The sequence below is a fragment of the Mesoplodon bidens genome, assembly GCF_964165515.1.
Source record: "Mesoplodon bidens genome assembly, chromosome: 20".
NCBI classification, from domain to species: domain Eukaryota; kingdom Metazoa; phylum Chordata; class Mammalia; order Artiodactyla; family Ziphiidae; genus Mesoplodon; species Mesoplodon bidens.
The window spans coordinates 7,971,147-7,990,400 of record NC_138181.1 but is presented as its reverse complement, the minus strand read 5'-3'; the positions used below and the strand labels follow the sequence as shown (position 1 = coordinate 7,990,400).

General features: G+C 42.8%; 1 protein-coding gene across 6 annotated transcripts in view; it reads left to right on the top strand.

The window, feature by feature from the left end:
* Window positions 1-19,254, top strand: part of CSGALNACT1 (chondroitin sulfate N-acetylgalactosaminyltransferase 1) — a 328,764-nt gene that overhangs the window by 102,827 nt on the left and 206,683 nt on the right. For 2 of the 6 annotated variants that reach the window (XM_081221111.1, XM_081221113.1), the window contains exon 2: window positions 9,518-9,722. The exons of the other annotated variants lie outside the window; for them this stretch is intronic. The gene's annotated coding sequence lies outside the window, so the exon portion shown is untranslated. The remainder of the gene's footprint in view (window positions 1-9,517; window positions 9,723-19,254) is intronic. 6 annotated transcript variants of the gene reach the window in all.

Here is a 19,254-nt window from a genome sequence, read left to right as displayed (position 1 = left end):
GTGCCTATCTAGAACGGCACTTTCCTTTTAAACATAAGCTTCTCATTTTTCTGTATTTTGCTTAATCTACAACTTTATCATCTCAGAGGTGGTTATCATGCGTCGCTGTTTGAGCACCAAAGATGGTGTAAGGCAGAACTGTGTGATTACAGCCTGAAAATGGCCAAAGGTGGCCAAAGGCTGCCCACCCATGGCTCTCAAGCTGGCATGGTTTTTACACTTTTAAAAGCTTGTAAAATCAGGGACTTCCCTGATGGTCCAGTGGTTAAGACTCTGCACTTCCACTGCAGGGGGTGAGGTTCGATCCCTGGTTGGGGAACTAAGATCCTGCATGCCGCGTGGCATGGCAAAAAAAAAAAAAAAGCTTGTAAAATCAAAGAAGAATGTTCGACAGAGACCTTTTGTGGCCCACAAAGCCCAAAATATTTACTGTCTGGCTCTTTACAGATAAAGTTTGCCGAGGGCATCTGTAGGAAACCACCGGCACACAGACAGGCATGCGGAAGGCTTTTGCTTGTTTGTTTGTTTAATGCATTGAAGGTAATCTTAGTTGAGTATATGAATGAATGACTACAGGTTTTCTTTCTTTCTTCCTTTGTTTTCTCCCTACATTTCAAAATGTTTTTATACATTTTAAAAAGTGCCTTGAGGCCTTCCCTGGTGGCGCAGTGGTTGAGAGTCTGCCTGCCGATGCAGGGGACACGGGTTCGTGCCCCGGTCCGGGAAGATCCCACATGCCGCGGAGCGGCTGGGCGCGTGAGCCATGGCCGCTGAGCCTGCGCGTCCGGAGCCTGTGCGCTGCAACGGGAGAGGCCACAACAGTGGGAGGCCCGTGTACTGCAAAAGAAAAAAAAAAAGTGCCTTGAGTGTTGTGAAATTTTTTTTTAAGTATTTCTTTTTGAAGGCTCATGTCTGCTTGTAGGAACATCTTTTTTTTTATGACCTGTGTCCTGAAGCAGGGCTGGTGGGGTCAGCGGGTGTCCACACAGACATGTCTGCAGGGCTCCAAGCAGACTCCCAAGGTCCGCCCCATGCTCCAAACCCTACCAGCAGTGCTATTTCATATACTTCTTCTTAACTAGAGTAACGCATTTTGTTAATCTGATGTGATCTGGCTTATTATCCGATTAACTTCCATCTACAGTCGACCTTCCATATCCATGGGTTCTGCATCTGAGGGTTCAACCAACTGCAGATCAAAACTATTTGAGAAAAAAAGTCCCAGAAAGTTCCAAAAAGCAAAACTTGAATTTGCTGTGTGCCAGCAACTATTTACATAGCATTTACATTGTATTTACAACTGCTTACATAGCGTTTACGTTGTATTAGGTATTAGAAGTAATCTGGACATGATTTAAAGTATAGGAGAGGATGCATATAGGTTATATGCAAATACTACATCATTTTACATAAGGGACTTGAGCATCCCTGGATTTTGGTATCCACGAGGGTCCCAGAACCAATCCCTTGCAGATACTGAAGGATGACATCACTGGAGAATGCTCAGATGCCCCCGGGGACGGGACAGGAGTGTGGGTCTAGCAGCTCAGGCAAGGAAATAGCGCTGCGGAGGCTGCGGGTGTCCTGAAGGAGCTTGAAGACTTTTGCAAGGTCTTGGGAGGAGACTTGAGGATGTGAGATGGTTGGCAGGAGACAGACGGGGTCAACAGGTCGCTGTTACTGGTAACATGAGCAAATTCCATGTCCTGAGAGACCTGGAAACCCCAAGGAAAGAAAAACTTAAGACAGATGAGTCAGAATAATAACATCAGTTCTGCCTCTGTTCCAGAAGTTTCCATTGTTGCTGAAGAAAGGGCCAGAGGGCCAGTGAGACCTGGTTTCATGGTTTGAGCAGCCTGAGTCTCACGGCTGGGACCAAACTGAGGGTTTGTCTCCTGTGTCTTGGAAAATATGATTGTTCAGGCATCGAAACCAGCCTTTTGGATAATGTGAAAGGAAAAACAACCAACATTTAAGTCTTAAGCTCCTAAGTTTACTTTCTGAAATATTGAAGGTGTTTGCTAGATGTTTCATAATCTTTTTTTTCCTCCAAATGTAGCATTATTCAAGTGTAGTGGAAGGCCCTGCCGAGCTTGGTTAATAGAACTTACAGCAGGCAAGTCAGGCAAAGACCAAATTTCATGGAAAAACTTCTAAAGCAAAGTTGTTGGAAATTTAAATTAGATTTGAGTGTGACTGATCACTACTGAGAAATGCAGTAGTGCCTCACTGTTAAGTTCTACAGGAGTCTGCCTGCAATTAATAGTGCTGTTTGTTGACGCCGTGGAGGACCAATTGTGAGTTCTGAGTGCAAGTGTATCAGATATAATCATTTTCTCTAAGTAAATGAAAACATGGCTATATCAGGAGCTCAAAGCTCTTACTTTGAGAATGTGTCCAGCAGCAGTTGGATGTTTAGTGGGGAATATTCTAGCAGCTGAACTCCAGGGAGTCTTTGGAGAATTTCCCACTCAAGTAGAGTATCGTTTTGAGAATCAAGGAGAAAACAAGATTAAAATATTGGGAGATTTATCTGGATCTATCTATCCAGCGCACATATTTCATAAAATGAGCTGATACCTGGCAAGTGCAGTTAGGATACACTGTGAGATGCTAATGTAACAAGCTGTTTGTTCCCTAGAATATCCTTGAAGGAAATCAGAGCTGTATCCTTGTGGACCCTCAGTCGTTTCCATCAGGTCCTCTTCAGCAGGCAGCGTGGCTCAGTGAGTTCTGTGCGGGGCAGCGGCGTTGGGGGTAGTCGAGGCCTTGGAAGCTTCCTAGGTGGTCTCTCTAGGAAGAGACCTGTTGGGTCTAATACCTCAGAGCTTTGCCACGGCAGGGCTTCATTCTTTGCCAAGTCACTAGGACATATCTGTACATATTCATGAAAAGTTGCACCTAAACTTCCTCAGAAAGGGGTTTCTAGATGATTTTTAAAGATGTACTTATTGGGGCTTCCCTAGTGGTGCAGTGGTTGAGAGTCCGCCTGCCGATGCAGGGGACACGGGTTCGTGCCCCGGTCCGGGAAGATCCCACATGCCGCGGAGCAGCTGGGCCCGTGAGTCATGGCCGCTGAGCCTGCGCGTCCGGAGCCTGTGCTCTGCAATGGGAGAGGCCACAGCGGTGAGAGGCCCGTGTACTGCAAAAAAAAAAAAAGATGTGCTTATTTCTTGGGGGGTATATTCAGCTCCCAGCAGAGTGCCTGGCACATGGTAGAGACTCAGTAAACATTTGTAGAGGGAATAAGTGGACTATAAATTAGGTGTCTTGAGATTGAATCCTAGTTCTCACATTTCGCCCCTGTCCAGTCACACTGATGGGGCCCAGCTTTTATTGGTTGGTGACTGTACAAGGCATTGTGTTAAAAACTTCCTCTGTCATTTTGTTTGATCATTGCAAGAAGAGGCCTGAGGAGTGCTTGAGCCAGGATCTCTCGGGTCGTGCTGCAGTCATAACCCCACGTGAGATGACTCCGTGGTCTCAGCACGCCTCTGCCATCTCAGCCCAGGGTTGGGTACCAGAGGGGCTTTGGCATCGTGGGTGCATGGGCTTTTCACTGTCCACACCTGGACCGCACGAGCCTATATCTGCTCACATTTCATTGGTCAGAACTGGTCATGTGGCGCCATCCAGCTGCAGGTGGCCAGGAGGCGAGCCTTCTGTGCACTGGGAAGGTTGGGTGGGTGGAGGGGGGGGGACCAGAAACGTGTATAATGACAATGGCTCTCATAGGTCCATTGTACAGATGGTGAAACCGAGCCCAGAGAGGATGGGATACTGGTCCAAAGTCACACAGCTGGAATATGGCAGAGCATGGCCTAGGACTTAGGTTTGTTGCCTCCAAAGCCCATATTTTTAACCACCATGCAATACTGCCTTTCTTAAGGAGATTAATTTTCTTCCTCAGAAAACTTGACCTTAGTGAGGTGGTAAATAATAAAAGTACTGGGTTCGGGGTTGGGTGCTTGGTTTATGGGACGGATTCCCTCACTGGCTGTCTTTGCCACTTGTCTGGGTGACTTCCTCCGATGGGAATGATAATTACCATGACGGTGATCTAAAGTACTGCCTATGATGCACCCGGAGAGGCATACAGATGTGATGCTGTGACTGCTGGCACTGCAGTCAGCTGGTCGTGCGTGGGTTTTTCACATGTAGTAGCTTCAAGATTCTTACAAGGAAACAAGTAGACTTTTAAAATAATCTTGGTACATTTAGTTGTTTTCATTGTATGAGAATATCCTATAGATTACAAAATAAAGCTTAAAGCTTTCAGGCATTTCATTAGACTGAAATGATGCTAAGTTGCAACTAACTTTATAAACTCTCACCTTTTAATCCCCCTGCATCCCATTGTTTTGTTATATCAGTTTTCAAAAACTGTTCTTTTTTTAAAATTAACTTTATAGAAGTATAGTTGATTTACAATGTTGTGTTCATTTCTGCTGTACAGCAAAGTGAATCAGTTATACACATATATACATTCTTTTTCATATTCTTTTCCACTGTGGTTTATCACAGGCTATTGAATATAGTTCCCTGTGCTCTACAGTAGGACCTTGTTGTTTCAAGAGCTATTCTTTTAAAATTGAGTGTTCCAAAGATCACTTCTAGATAATGCAAATGGATATATCCCTGTAAATCCAGGACACTGTAATATTTTGCCATCTGTTCACGGCAAAGGGAGTGGGTCAAAGCAGTTGCGTGTTGTCTGTGGCCTAATTAAGAAAAGCAGCCTTTGTGGGTCTGGGAGGGGTGGGAAACTTTTTGTGTCAGAAGTGTTAAATCACTGACCCGGCTTCTGGTCGCCCACACTTGGTGTGATTGTGGTTCTCAATACTTGCCCCCGCTTTGGGGACCTCCCAAGCTTGGTGTTTTATGTGCATCTCTCTTCCTGGACCCTGCACCCCTACCCAGCTCGTGCTGGGACATGCGGCTCCGGGACCCCGATAGTATGTCACATTGCTTCAGATGTGATGTCATAGATTTTTACAATCCTCTGACTTCTTCCTGGCAGTGGCTAAAACTGCAATGAATAATCAGATTAGAAAAGAAAAAGCTTTCTGTGGAAATTTGGGAGCAAAATTCCCCTTAATTAAAAAAATACCCAGCATATTTTTCTCAGAGCCCATTGTATAGATATGTTTGGCCCTCACTGTTTAAATATAGCCCTTCTAACCCACGGGCAAGTTAGCTGTGCCCCTCTCCTCTCCCGTTTGGACATAAAGCCTGCGATTGTTGATTGTTCTGCAGCTGAGTCATTTGAAAATGAGATTTCAATTAAGTAGAATATTTCCATTACAGGATAGCAGGCCTTTTTAATTTTGTACTTTTATAAGGGCTAGGAAAACATTTACCCTTACTCCCGATTTTCCCTTTGCAGAGTCCTGAATAGACAGGGCAGATTCATTAGAGAATACATCATGATGACACATCTCTTTATTGGTGAGCCATAAAAGTTCAGAAAAAGAACACAAAAGTAGGCATTTATAGTTTAAAAAAGCCCTTGTCCAATTATGTATGTGGTGGTTTTAGCTGACCTTGGAGTTACATAAGGCTTTGTATGTGCTTTTATATCCGAATGTGGTCTATAAAAGTGATGATAATGCATTGACTTTACAAAATACCTTCGCAGAGGCCCAGCTCAGCTCTTTCACTGCATCTCTCAGCGGGGGGAGTGACACTCTGCGGCCCCTCCTCTCTATTCCTGCTCTTTTCTGTCCACTTACATAATCACTTCTTGCAAAGATCTCCTAAAACTGTTTGAATTCCAGGTGGGTCCGTCTTTTGTGCATTTAGATTTCATTCAGTTATAATACCTTTTATTCCAAGTACCCTTTTATTATTCTTTTCTCTATTATTCCCTTTCCAATTCCTCCAGTTTCTTTTACTTCGCCTTGGAATGACAGTTTTGATGCTTCTGAGAACCGTAAGTAATTAGAACAGTGAGCCATGTGAGAGGAGGAATCTTACACGGCAGAGAGAAGGGTAGGGCTGGGGTCAGGTTGAGCCCAAAGTCAAGTAGGCCTCGTTGGGGCGTGACTGCCGCGCCGGGCAAGGCGTGTCCATTTCTCCCCTGCAGGCTGGCCTTGTCAGTCTCTCATCTCTGCCGTGCCATCTCGGTAGACATTGGGGCAGGGCCTGGCTGGGGTTGGCCTCTCTCAGGAGCTGACCCTGGAGCTGAGGCCTGAAGGTGGGTGCACCCGGCGATGCTGAGAGATGGGGGCGGGAATTTCAGGCACAGAGAAGGTTTCAGCACGTGTGATTAAGTGGGAAACAAGAGGGAAATCTTACTCAGTGCCTGCTCTCAAGGAACTGACACTTTGGGCTGTTCCTCAAGCCGGGAAGCTTGATTCACTGCCACTTCCTGCCTTCCTGAAACTGATCCTCCCAGTAACCCCCATCCTCTGGCTTCAGTTAAACTAGCTGTCTCTTCTCAACTTGCACTTGGGCTCCAGATACCCTCGAAGGACCTGTTTAATGGATTCCTTGGGCCAACATCAGCTCATGTCTGCAAGAGACACCAGTCTGGTACGTTTGTTAACAAATAGCAACAAAAAAACTGGTCAGGTTAATTTAGACTAGACTCTCATACCATGGGCATAAGTCTTTTTTTTTTTTTTTTTTTTTTGCGGTACGCGGGCATCTCACTGCTGTGGCCTCTCCCGTTGCGGAGCACAGGCTCCGGACGCGCAGGCTCAGCGACCATGGCTCACGGGCCCAGCCGCTCCGCGGCATGTGGGATCTTCCCGGACCGGGGCACGAACCCGTGTCCCCCGCATCGGCAGGTGGACTCTCAACCACTGCGCCACCAGGGAAGCCCTATGGGCATAATTCTTAAGTTGTCATTATCTTTGTCAGATGCAGATGAGGCTCAGAAGTCAACCCTGCAGCGTTCCTAGTTATTTGCTTTCCCTCTTGTTACCTTTTTAAAACTTTAGCCTCAGTTTTACAATCAGCTCAGCCCTGAAGGGAAGCTGCTTACTGCATGTGCTGCATTAGACTTAATTTGCAAGAAATAATATTAACACTCTCTGTAGGCTGATTTCCCCATATATGCATGTGACCACATAGCCATTCTACTAACATTCAGTTTTAAATGCTTTCATTTAAATTATCAGCCTTTGGGGGGAATAACCAAGACCTAGCAGAAGGGAAAATTAGGCTTATGACATTATCAAACAAAAAAGAGAACATTATCATAAAATGTAAAGAAAAATGGTAAAATAAAACTCTTACCAACTGCATATGGTAAATAAAAAAGAATGATTGTGGCTATTACTAAATATTAAAATCACCAACTTTAACTTGGAAAAATAAAACATTTCTCATGGAAAAGAAGGGGTGATTTGGTTGCATATGAACAAGAAAGAGAGCCTTTAAGACAGAACAATTTCCTTAAGACGTTTTAATTAATTAATTAATTAATTTTGGCTGTGTTGGGTCTTCGTTTCTGTGCGAGGGCTTTCTCTAGTTGCGGCGAGCGGGGGCCGCTCTTCATCACGGTGCACGGGCCTCTCACTGTCGTGGCCTCTCTTGTTGCAGAGCACAGGCTCCAGATGCGCAGGCTCAGTAGTTGTGGCTCACGGGCCCAGTTGCTCCACGGCATGTGGGATCTTCCCAGACCAGGGCTCGAACCCGTGTCCCCTGCATTGGCAGGCAGATTCTCAACCACTGTGCCACCAGGGAAGCCCTCCTTAAGACGTTTTAATGAAAACAGATGATGCAATGTAAGTCATTGCTTTCTTTAATGAATGATACATCTGAAACCATTGTCTCATGGATTCTGATTATCATATGGAAGCATCCATATCCAAGTGTTATAAAATGATGCATTAAGTGATAAAGGTAAAAAACTTCATAAAACCTCCAAGAAGAAGGACTCTCCTGCTATGCTTGTTGAACAGAGAATTCTAGAAGGATGTTACAAAGATCTGCCTAAAGTTAGGGAGGTGCTGTTGGCTGTGCACATATGGCACCAGTGAACCTCAGTTGCTGTGAACACCGATTTTGGCCAGACATGTTGTGTTGTTCAGCTGTATTAAAAATAACAAACCAATGTGCTTTTATGGACCTGTCAATACATTTCAGATTCAAAAAAACATAGAATATAAAAAAGTCAGCCCTTCTCTATGAAGTGGCCCCAACAGTATGCAAAAGGGATGCTGATTTCAGAGGTATTTTCTCTGGGGTTCTGGCATGTCTTATACATCCTTTCTGGGAATATTATCATGAAATTTGAGAAATTGTGTGAGAGGTCTTCTAAACAGCTTGAAAGAACAGGGGAGTGAAAAGATGGAGAGGAAAGTGGAGAGACTTCCTCCTGCCCTTCTCTGGATGCCTCACGTCTGTTCCCTTCTGCTCATCCCTTAATGAAGTGATCCCAATAAGCCGAGGCAGTGGAGCTGATCTCAGAGGTGATGGGGGCGGTGAGGGGAGGGGCTGTTCATCTGGTGCTCTAGACAGGGCGCTGGCACCAGGGAAGCTGGGCAGAGAAGCAGCCTCGATGCATCCCAAGCTCTTGACGGTAACATGCTGTGGCTTTGTGCGAGCATCACTGGCCGTGAGGTTCAGGCAGGGGCCCAGGCTCAGGCCAGGGTGTACTGGAGAGAAGACAGGAGAGCCATCTTCTTCCTCCCCTCCTCCTGTCCCACTTTGCCCTGAAAGCTAACCCCAGGGCACAGGGCTGTGCCCTGGAACACAAAATAAACAGATCTTATTTGTTACTGAAAGCAAAGGAGCACAGCAGCTTCACTGAAACACAATCTTTTAGACGTTTGTTGTACTTAAAGCACCTAAGACTTCCAAGGAGGGAGTTCTGACCCAGTTGATATCTGATGACCACTACAGAATTTGAGGTGTTTTCACCATTTCATTAAATTGTGTTCTCATTTGTATATGACAGCTGTCTTAACTCAAGCTACCATAACAAAATACCGTAGACTGGGAGGCTTAACCAATAAAAATTTATTTTCTCATAGTTCTGGAGGCTGGGCATCCAAGTGCCAGTGTGTGGGTTTCTGGTGAGGACTCTCTTCCTGGCTTGTACTTCTGCCTTCTTGCTGTGTCTTCACATGGCAGGGTGTGGTAGGGGGAGAGACAGACAGACAGACACACAACACACACACATACTCCAGTGTCTCTTCTTATAAGGGCACTAATCCCATCATGAGGGCTCCACCCTCATGACCTCCTAAACCTAATTACCTTCCGAAGGCCCTATCTCCAAATACCATTATATTGGGGTTAGGGCTTCAACATATGAATTTTGGGTGAACACAAGTCAATCTATACCAACAACTTTTAAGCCAAAGCTGTTTTATATGTGTAAAAGTAATAAAATATATTTTTAGGATTAATGAATATGGCATAAAATATCCTAGGTATATTTTAATTTTAAGGTAAAATGAGTTTCCCAGTTTATTTTGGGTTTATTAAATATCAAAGAAACAAAAAACAAACTCACACGTCCCTGGAGGCCCTCCATGAATTCTGACCACAGACCTTCATTTAGGTGGTGTCTCTGGAGGCTATTTCCCTGCTAAGGAAAGTGCAGGGACAAGAAGCAAGGCACCGACTCTGGGTCTGGACAGGATTCTGGCCCTTGTGGAGGGGTAACTACAGCAAGGCTATCCCAGAAGAGCTTTGAAGGCCATGAAAGTTTCTCCAGGCAGCAGGGTCTGAACCATTATCTGACTCCAGAACCCATTTTTCACAAGGTATGTGTACTAGCCTTTTTTTTTTTTGATGGTTAATTTTATTTTTAATTCCCCCCCAGCTTTATTCAGATGTAATTGACATACAACATTGTGAAAGTTTAAGGTGTACAACATGTTGATTTGATGTATTTATATATGGCAAAGTGATTACTACCATGGCATTAACTAGTAACTCCATCTTGTTACATAATTACTATCTCTTTTTTGTGATGAGAATATTTAATATCTATTCTCCTCACAACATTCAAATATATGATACAGTATTGTTAGCTGTAATCATCAGGCTGTGCATTAGATTCCCAGAACTTGTTCATCTTATAATTTATAACTTGTTAGTCTTATATATACCACATCTTCTTTATCCATTCATCTGTTAATGGACACTTAGGTTGTTTTCATATCTTGACTGTTGTGAGTAAAGCTGCAATGCACATGGGATTGCATATAGCACTATAAGATCCTGATTTTTAACTCCTTTGGATAAATACCCAGAAGTAGGATTGCTGGATCATATGGTAGTTCTATTTTTACTTTTTTGAGGAACCACCATACTGGTTTCCATAATGGCTGTACCAACTTGCATTCCCACCAACAGTGCACTAGGGTTCCCTTTTCTCCACATCATCGCCAACATTTGTAATTTGTGTTCTTTTTGATTCTAACTGGTGTGAGGTAATACCTCATTGTGGTTTTGCATTACCCTAATGATTAGTGATGTCAAGCACCTTTTCGTATAACTATTGGCCATTTGGATGTCTTCTCTGGAAAATCAGTTAGTCCACTGATTTTTTAAAAAATTAATTAATTTATTTGTTTATTTTTGGCTGTGTTGGGTCTTTGTTGCTGCACGTGGACTTTCTCTAGTTGTGGCGAGCGGGGGCTACTCTTCATTGCGGTGCACGGGCTCCTCATTGCGTTGGCTTCTCTTGTTGTGGAGCACGGGCTCTAGGCGCATGGGCTTCAGTAGTTGTGGCATGCGGGCTCGGTAGTTGTGGCTTGTGGGCTCTAGAGCGCAGGCTCAGTAGTTGTGGCACACGGGTTTAGTTGCTCCACAGCACGTGGGATCTTCCTGGACCAGGGCTTGAACCAGGGTCCCCTGCATTGGCAGGCGGATTCTTAACCACTGCACCACCAGGGAAGCCCTCCACTGATTTTTTAATTGAGTTGTTTGGTTTTTTGCTATTGATTAATATGAGTTCTTTGTATATTTTGGGTATTAAGCCCTTATCAGATCTATGATTTGCAAATATTTTCTTCCATTCGGTAGGTTGCTTTTTCATTTTGTTGATATGCAAAAGCTTTTTAGTTTGATATAGTCCCACTTATTTATTTTTGCTTTTGTTGCTTGTGCTTTTGGTGTCATGTCCAGGAAATTGCTGCCAAGACCAATGACAAGGAGCTTTTTCCTCTTCGTTTTCTTCTAGAAGTTTTGTGGTTTTATATCTTAAATTTAAGTCTTTAATCCATTTCAAGTTCATTTTTGTGAGTGGTGCACATTCTTCTGCATGTGGTTATCCAGTTTTCCCAATGCCATTTATTGACGAGACTGTCCTTTCCACATTTTGTATACTTGATGTCTTGTCAAGTATTAGTTGACCATATATGCATGAGTTTATTTCTGGGCTTTCAATTCTGTTCCATTGGTCTATGTGTCTACTTTTATGCCAGTACCATGCTGTTTTGATTACTACAGCTTTGTAGTACAGTTTGAAATCAGAACGCGTGATGCCTCTAGCTTTGTTCTGCTCTACCAGAATTGTTTTGGCCACTTGGGGGTCTTTTGTGGTTCCATACAAATTTTAGGATAGTTTTTATATTTGCATGAAAAATATCATTGGAATTTTGAGAGGAATTGCTTTGAATCTGTAGATGGCTTTGGGTAATAGGAACATTTTAACAGTATTAATTCTAAACCATGAACATGGAATATCTTTCCATTTGTTTGTGTCTTTTTCAATTTCTTTTATCAAAGTCTTGTAGTTTTCAGTGTACAGATCTTTCACCTCCTTGGTTAAATTTATTACTAAGTATTTTATTGTTTTTAATACTACTGTGAATGGGATTGTTTTCTTTATTTCTTTTTTAGGTGTTGTTAGTATGTAGAATCACAACTGTTTTCTTTTTTTAAATAAATTTATATATTTATTTATTTTTGGCTGCATTGGGTCTTCATTGCTGAGCATGGGCTTTCTCTAGTTATGGCGAGTGGGAGCTACTCTTCGTTGCGGTGCGCAGGCTTCTTATTGCGGTAGCTTCTCTTGTTGCAGAGCATGGACTCTAGGTGCGTGGGCTTCAGTAGTTGTGGCACGTGGGCTCAGTAGTTGTGGCTCGTGGGCTCTAGAGTGCAGGCTCAGTAGTTGCAGTGCACGGGCTTGCCCTGCTCTGCGGCATGTGGGATCTCCCCAAACCAGGGCTCAAATCTGTGTCCCCTGCATTGGCAGGCGGATTCTTAACCACTGCGCCACCAGGGAAGTCCCTCGCAGCTGTTTTCTATGTGTTGATTTTGTAACCTGCAACTTTACTGAATTAGCTGATTACTTCTAGCACTTTTTTTTGGTGGAGTCTTTAGATTTTTAAAATGTAAGGTCATGTTATCTGCAAGCAAAGTCACTTTTACTTCTTCCTTTCCTACTTGGATACCTTTTATTTCTTTTTCTTACCTGATTGCTCTGTCTAGGACTTCCAGTACTAGGTTGAATAGGAGTGGTGTCGGTGGGCACCCTTTTCTTGCTTCTGTTGTTACAGGAAAAGCTTTAGGTCTTTCACCATTGAGAATAAGTTGGCTGTGAGTTTGTCATATATGACCTTTGTTGTGTTGAGGTATGTTCTTTCTGTACTCAGTTTGCTAGGAGTTTTACCATGAGAGCCTGTTGTGTTTTTATCAAATGCTTTTTCTGCATCTATTGAGACGAATACATAATTTTTATCTTTGATTCTGTTAATGTGGTATATCACATTGGTTGTCTTGTGTATGCTGAAATCCCACTTGATCATGCTGTGCATTAGTTTTGTAAGGATGCCACACAAATTACCATAAGCTGAGTGGCTTAAAACAACAGAAATGTATTGTCTCACAAATCTGGAGGTCAGACGTCTGAAATCTGTAAGTCTGAAAGCTGTGGGCAGGGCCATGCTCCCTTTGAAGCCTGTAGGGGACAGTTCTTCCTTCCCTTTTCCTAGCTTCTTGTAGTGGTGTTGATTCTTGGCCTTTCTTGGCTTTCAGCTGCATCTTTCAATCTCTCCAATATCTGTCTCTGTTGTCATGTGCTCTCCCTGTGTCTGCACATCGTCTTCTTATGAGGACTCCAGCCGTACTGGATTAGGGACCCGTCCTATTCCATTGACCAGTTGATTCCAGTGAGGTGACCTTATTGCATCTGAAAAGAACCTGGTTCCAAATAAGTCACATTCTGAGGGACTGGGTATTAGGACTTCAATGTATCTTTTTTTGTTTTTGTTGGGGAGGAGGGACACAGTTCAACCCATAACTATATGCTAGAAAATTTTCCATCTTTGGTGTGGATGGGAGTAGTATGTTTATCAAGCTGTGGGTGTAAAAGGAAAGGAGTGAATTACAAAAATCTTCCAGTTACTAGTACTACATTAAACATCTGTACCTCTTCTGTCCTGGAGACTTCACAGCATGATTAGTGAGGGTATGTGGTTGACCTGGCAAAGACACCTCAATTCAGCATGATAATCAAGTATGCTCTGGGTCAGAATTCCCTCTCTGGAAATTTTAAATAAGTTAGACTATATTTTACTTTTACTAGCCCCAAAACTCCCCTTAAAAAAGCTTTCAGCAGAATGCATAGTCACTCTGCTTAGGTTGACAGCAAAATAATGGGGAGAATTTTCTTAGCATTACCAAAGTGTGGGTGTTTCAGCTTTTACTTGAAGGTTCTTACACCAGAGGTGTTGCCATATAAAATATGGGGACGCCTAGCATCAGTTCTTGTAGGTAGCCAGTGGTTAAAAACAGAAGTATTTGAACGTATCCTCCAAAAATGCATCCTCAAAATACAAAGAAAAGGTATTCCACATGTTAGGTTTATTCCTGGCAAATTCTTTTTTGATGCTTCTCTTAAATGTTTTGCCATTTGGTTTGGAAAAGTTTTCAGGCATCTTTGCCACCTCATCATGGACTATCTCCAAGGCTTTTGAGGAGCTGCCATAAACAGCAGATCTAGAGTTGAGGATAAAGCACTTGTTTTATATGGGTTATATCATGCCTATTAAGAATGGGAACATAAAATGGGCTGTTTAAAAATTTAAGATGCCAATAATTTTTCAAGGTAGATGTGTTATGTGACTTTTGACCATGTTAAGTTTCATATGGCAAGTGGATGAAAAAAAATATGAAATTGAATGACTTCTTTCTTCAAGAATTTATTTGCACTTTATTGCCTGAATCTTTGTTGAGTTAATGAACATCAAAACCATTATATCAACATGCAGGTGTGAAATGCTGCTTTGACGTAAATATAGTAAGAGAATATCTTTAACTGTGAAAATTCAAGCCATAGCAGGTGTAATAATATACAGTAAAATCTTTCTTCCCATTATTCTGGTGCTCTAGTTTCCATAGAAAGTGTTAAGGGAACATCTGGACAAGCTATAGAAGAAGGAAAAACCCAGCCCTCCCTCCCCTTCCCTCTCCACAAGTTATAGTGTCTCAGAAGTAGTACAAAGCAATTTAGGACTGCACAGAGTTTAAATCTGAGAACTGTGTTAAAGCAAATCCAGGAATGTCAGAGGAAATGCCTGTATGTGGCAAGTGGTTACTAGAAGACATTTTTTTTTTTAATCTTTAAACTTCAGGTGTCCTCCTGCCTTTGAGAGTTCATCTTAGTTTATTAGTGATGAACAGACAAATTTTGCTTTGGCTTTTTCAAGCTCAGTGTATTTCAAGTTCCAAGTCATTACCAACCTTGACTTCAGCAATAGGAATTAATTGTTTTAAAGATTTTTTTTTCTCTCTCTCAAGGTAGCCTTTCTGTGTGCTTGGAATTTCTGAGAATGACCATTATGGGCTAAATCCTGGAAGTTTATTATGCAGTTTATTAGAACTTGCTTTTTTACTTTAGGGAGTTGAACATTGTGCTTTTAAAAAATATATATTTGGGTTAAAACAACACTGAGATACCACTCCAGACCATTAGAATGGATGAATCTAAAACACGGACAACACGAAGTGCTGGCGAGGATGTAGACCAACAGGAACTCTCATTTGTTGCTGGTGGGGATGCAAAATGGTACAGCTGCTTTGAAGACAGTTTGCAATTTCTACAAAGCGAAACATATTTTCACCACATGATCCAGCAGTCATGCTCCTAAGTGTTTTCCTAATGAATTGAAAACTAGGTCCACACAAAAACATGCGCACACACATTTCTAGCACTTTTATTCATAATTGCCTCAAATTGGAACAAACCAAAAAGTCCTTCATCAGTGAATGGATAAACTATGGTACATACATACCATGGAGTATTAATTATTCAGTGATAAAAAGAAACGAGCTAATGATGGACACACGTCCATATACATCTGTCATAACCTGGTGAACCCTAATGTCAAAGTGTGGACTTCAGTTAGTAATAATGTACCCGTATTGGTTCATCAATTACAGCAAACACACCACACTAATACAGGTTGTAAACTGTGAGTGTGTGGGGAGAGGGGGATTGTGGGAACTCTCTGTACTTTCTGATCTATTTTTCTGTAATCCTAACACTGCTCTTAAAAAAAAAGTCTATTAAAAAAATCTCTCAGGGCTTCCCTGGTGGCGCAGTGGTTGGGAGTCCGCCTGTCGATGCAGGGGACGCGGGTTCGTGCCCCGGTCCGGGAGGATCCCACATGCCGCGGAGCGGCTGGGCCCGTGGGCCGTGGCTGCTGGGCCTGCGCGTCCGGAGCCTGTGCTCCGCGGCGGGAGGGGCCACAGCAGTGAGAGGCCCACATACTGCAAAAAAAAAAAAAAAAAAAATCTCTCAGGTCATGAAAAGACATGGAGGAACCTTAAATGCACATAGCTAAGTGGAAGAAGCCAGTCTGAAAGGGTTGCAGACTGTGTGATTCCAACTCTGTGACATTCTGGAAAAAGCAAAACTCTGGAGGCAGTAAAAAGATCAGTGGTTGCCAGGGCTTGGGGTGGGGAAGGGTGAACAGGCAGAGCACACAGGATTTTTAGGGCAGTGAAGCTACTCTGTGTGGTTTTGTGATGGTGGATGTGTGTCATAATGCAGTTGGCGGAGCCCATAGACTCTGTAAGCAAGCGTGAGCCTTAATGCAAAGTGTATTAATAATAATGTATCCACATTGGTTCAGCAGTTGTAATGAATGTTTCACAGGAATGCAAGATGTGAGTAATAGGGGAAACTCCGTGGGGTGGTTGGGAATATATGGAAACTCTGTACTCTCTGCTCAATTTTTCTGTAAACCTACATCAGCAAAAAGGGAACTGAAATTCAAATTTCAGTGTCCATAAATGAAATTTAATTGGAGCACACACACATAAATACACACCTGCGGCACTTCGGTGGATGCCTCTTGTGACATGGTAACCGTGGCTGCATCACCGTCTTAATTTAAAAAATCAGCAAAAAGTGAAATGAAATTCAAATTTCGGTGTCCATAAATGAAAGTTTATTGGAGCGCACACGCATAATCAGGCTGAAGAAGACCGTGTGCATCACCGTCTGCACAGGCTGGATGGGAGGAGTCCTCCCAGGGGCGTTTGTTCTGAGGTGACCTCCCCTGGGCTGCACTAGTTCTGTTTAGAAATCTTCCCGTGGTTCTCTCCGCAGCCCCCGAGTCGCTTCCCACGCCCACCCGAGGGGGCAGCCCAGCTTCTCATCTAGAAGGCGGGAGTCATTGTTCTTCCTTTTTCTCTCGAGTTTCTTCTCATTCGACTTGACACCCACAGGGATGTTGTAAAGAGAATGATAATCAGAAACATGGGTTAACTTTCTGGATGAATCGAGCTCCTGAAAGATCAGCCTGGTAGGTATCAGGGGAAATGGAGCCGATGTAAAACCAGGTTGCCACACTTTGAGGGACAGATATTTTTGCAGCTGGAAAGGACCATAACTGATTTATTTTTTCTAATGCCAGCAGGCAGAGGACTCTTCAAGTCCTACTTCTTTGAACCTAGCAGAGTGTGTCATGTAGTGGAAAAGTCTGGGCTTGAAGGCAGAAAAACATGGGCTTGAACCCCACATGCTCATCCTGGCAGCTGAGGGGCTTAGGCTGGAACTCAGCCTCTCTGAAGCTCAGTTTCCTCATCTGTAAAATGGACCGGCCACACCTACTTTATAACCAGCTGATTCAATCAGATAGCATGTATTACGTGCCCTCCACGGGGCCTGCCCAGCGTGGGGGTGGGGGACTGTCCACGCAGGTTTAATAGTGAGCAGGATGAACTGCCAGTTTCATGTTTTCCTTCTAGAAGGTCTCAGAAGAGTCATCTCGCTCTAATCTGTCCTAGTTTTCTCCCTCCTCATGTGGTCGGGAAGATGTTTTTTAATGTCAAACTAAACTGTCTTTTTTCAGTGTAAGTCTCCTTTCCTTTGTCCCATATCCTCTGGACACTGTCTCAAGAGCCTTCATCAAGGTGGTAATTAAACCACCTTCCTGACTTCCTCTAGATGAAATCACCTCAATTCCTCTAACTGATCGATGCCCCTTTGAAAGTGTCCCTTCCCTTTCTCCAGCTCCTCCTCAGTCCTTAGAGACACGTGGGTCAAAAGGGACCATGTGTCCTCCTGGGCACACACAGAGCAGCGAGGAATGACCACTCTGGGGCCTTTCCTGCTGTGTCCATTGTACTCTCTTTGTGTCCTTTTTCTTTCCTTCCATATTATTGACTCCTGTGCCGACCTTTTCTTTGACTTGCTTTTTTTTTTTTTTTTTTTTTAAATACTGTTTATTAGCCAAGGTTCTGGGGCTGGCCTTCCTGGGTCTGAGTCCCACCTCTTTTACTTACCTACCAACTGCATCCTTGCCCAAAGTACTTAACTTTTCTGAAACTCATCTGTAAACTGTGATGAACACAGTGTCTACTGTAAAGATTCAACTAGTTAATGTGTGGATAAATATAAAGTTCTCAGAACAGTACGGCTACACAGAGAGTACACAACAAATATTAGCTTTTTTTTTTTATATTTTGTTTTGAAATCATTGAGACTCACAAGAAGTTGAAGAAATATTATAGAAAGTTCTGAATCCACCCCAGCTTCATCTAATGATAATATCTTCCATAATGATAATGCTTTATCAAACCCAGGAAACTGACATTGCTATAACACTGCAGATCTTACTCGGATTTCACCTGTTTTCCATGCTTTCTTTTTGTGTGTTCATGTGTATGTGTGTACAGTTCTATGAAAGTTCATGACACGCCTTTGTGTAACCACCACCCTGGTCAGGATGCAGAACTGATCCGTTTCCACAGTGGCTGTCCCGGCGCCGTCACACCTTCCCCTCGACCATCCCCTGGCAACCAAACGTCCGTTCTCCGTCGCACTTGGAGAGCGTCGTACAAGGGGAGATCATACCTTTTGAGATGGGTCCTTTTCACTCAACATAACGACCTTGAGGGCCATCCAGGTTGTTCGAGAGGTGGCAGTGCCTGACTTTTCACCGCTGAGTAGCAGCCCATTGTATGGATGCCCCACGTTTGTTCATCCACTGACTGCTGGAAAGACGTTCAGGTTGTTGGCAATTCTTTGGCTGTTACAAACAAAGCTGCTATTAAAATTCATGTCCATTTTGTGTGAGCGTGTTTTCATTTCTCAAAGGATAAATACCTAAAATTGTGATGGCTGAGTCATATGTGAAGTGTATGTTTAACTTAAAAAAAAAAAAGTCAAGCTATTTTCTCTAGTGGCTGTACCATTTTACATTTCCACCAGCAATGGAGACATCCAGTTTCTCTGCATTGCTGTTTCTTATTTTTGCCATTCTAATAGCTGTGAAGTGGTATCTCACTGTGGCTTTAATTTGCATTTCCCTAAAGGCTACGGACTCTGGACATCTCCTCATGTACTGATTTGTCATCCGTATATTCTCTTTGGTGATGTTCTGTTTTCAAGTCTTTTGCTTATTTAAGAAATTGGATTCCTTATGTTCTTACTATTGAGTTTATAAAGTTCATATATTCAGCATACAAGTCCTTTGTCAGATACGTGATTTGCAGATATTTTCTCCCTTTTTGTGGCATCCTGTTCGCAGGATGTTTTGCAGAGTGAAAGTTTTTATTTATTGATTTTTTTCTTTTATTGATCATGCCTTTGTTATGTCTGAGATTTCTTTGCCTAACCCTAAATTATAAAGGTTTTCTCCTATGTATTTTCCGAAAAGCTTTATATTTTTAAATTTTACATTGAGATCTAGGATCTATTTTGATTTAATTTTTGTTTAAGGTATGAGGTTTAGATTGAAATTCTTTCCTTCTTTTTGCATATGGATAAACAATTATTCCAACACCATTTGTTAAAAATACTATACTCCCTCCATTCAGTTGCTTTCGTGTCTT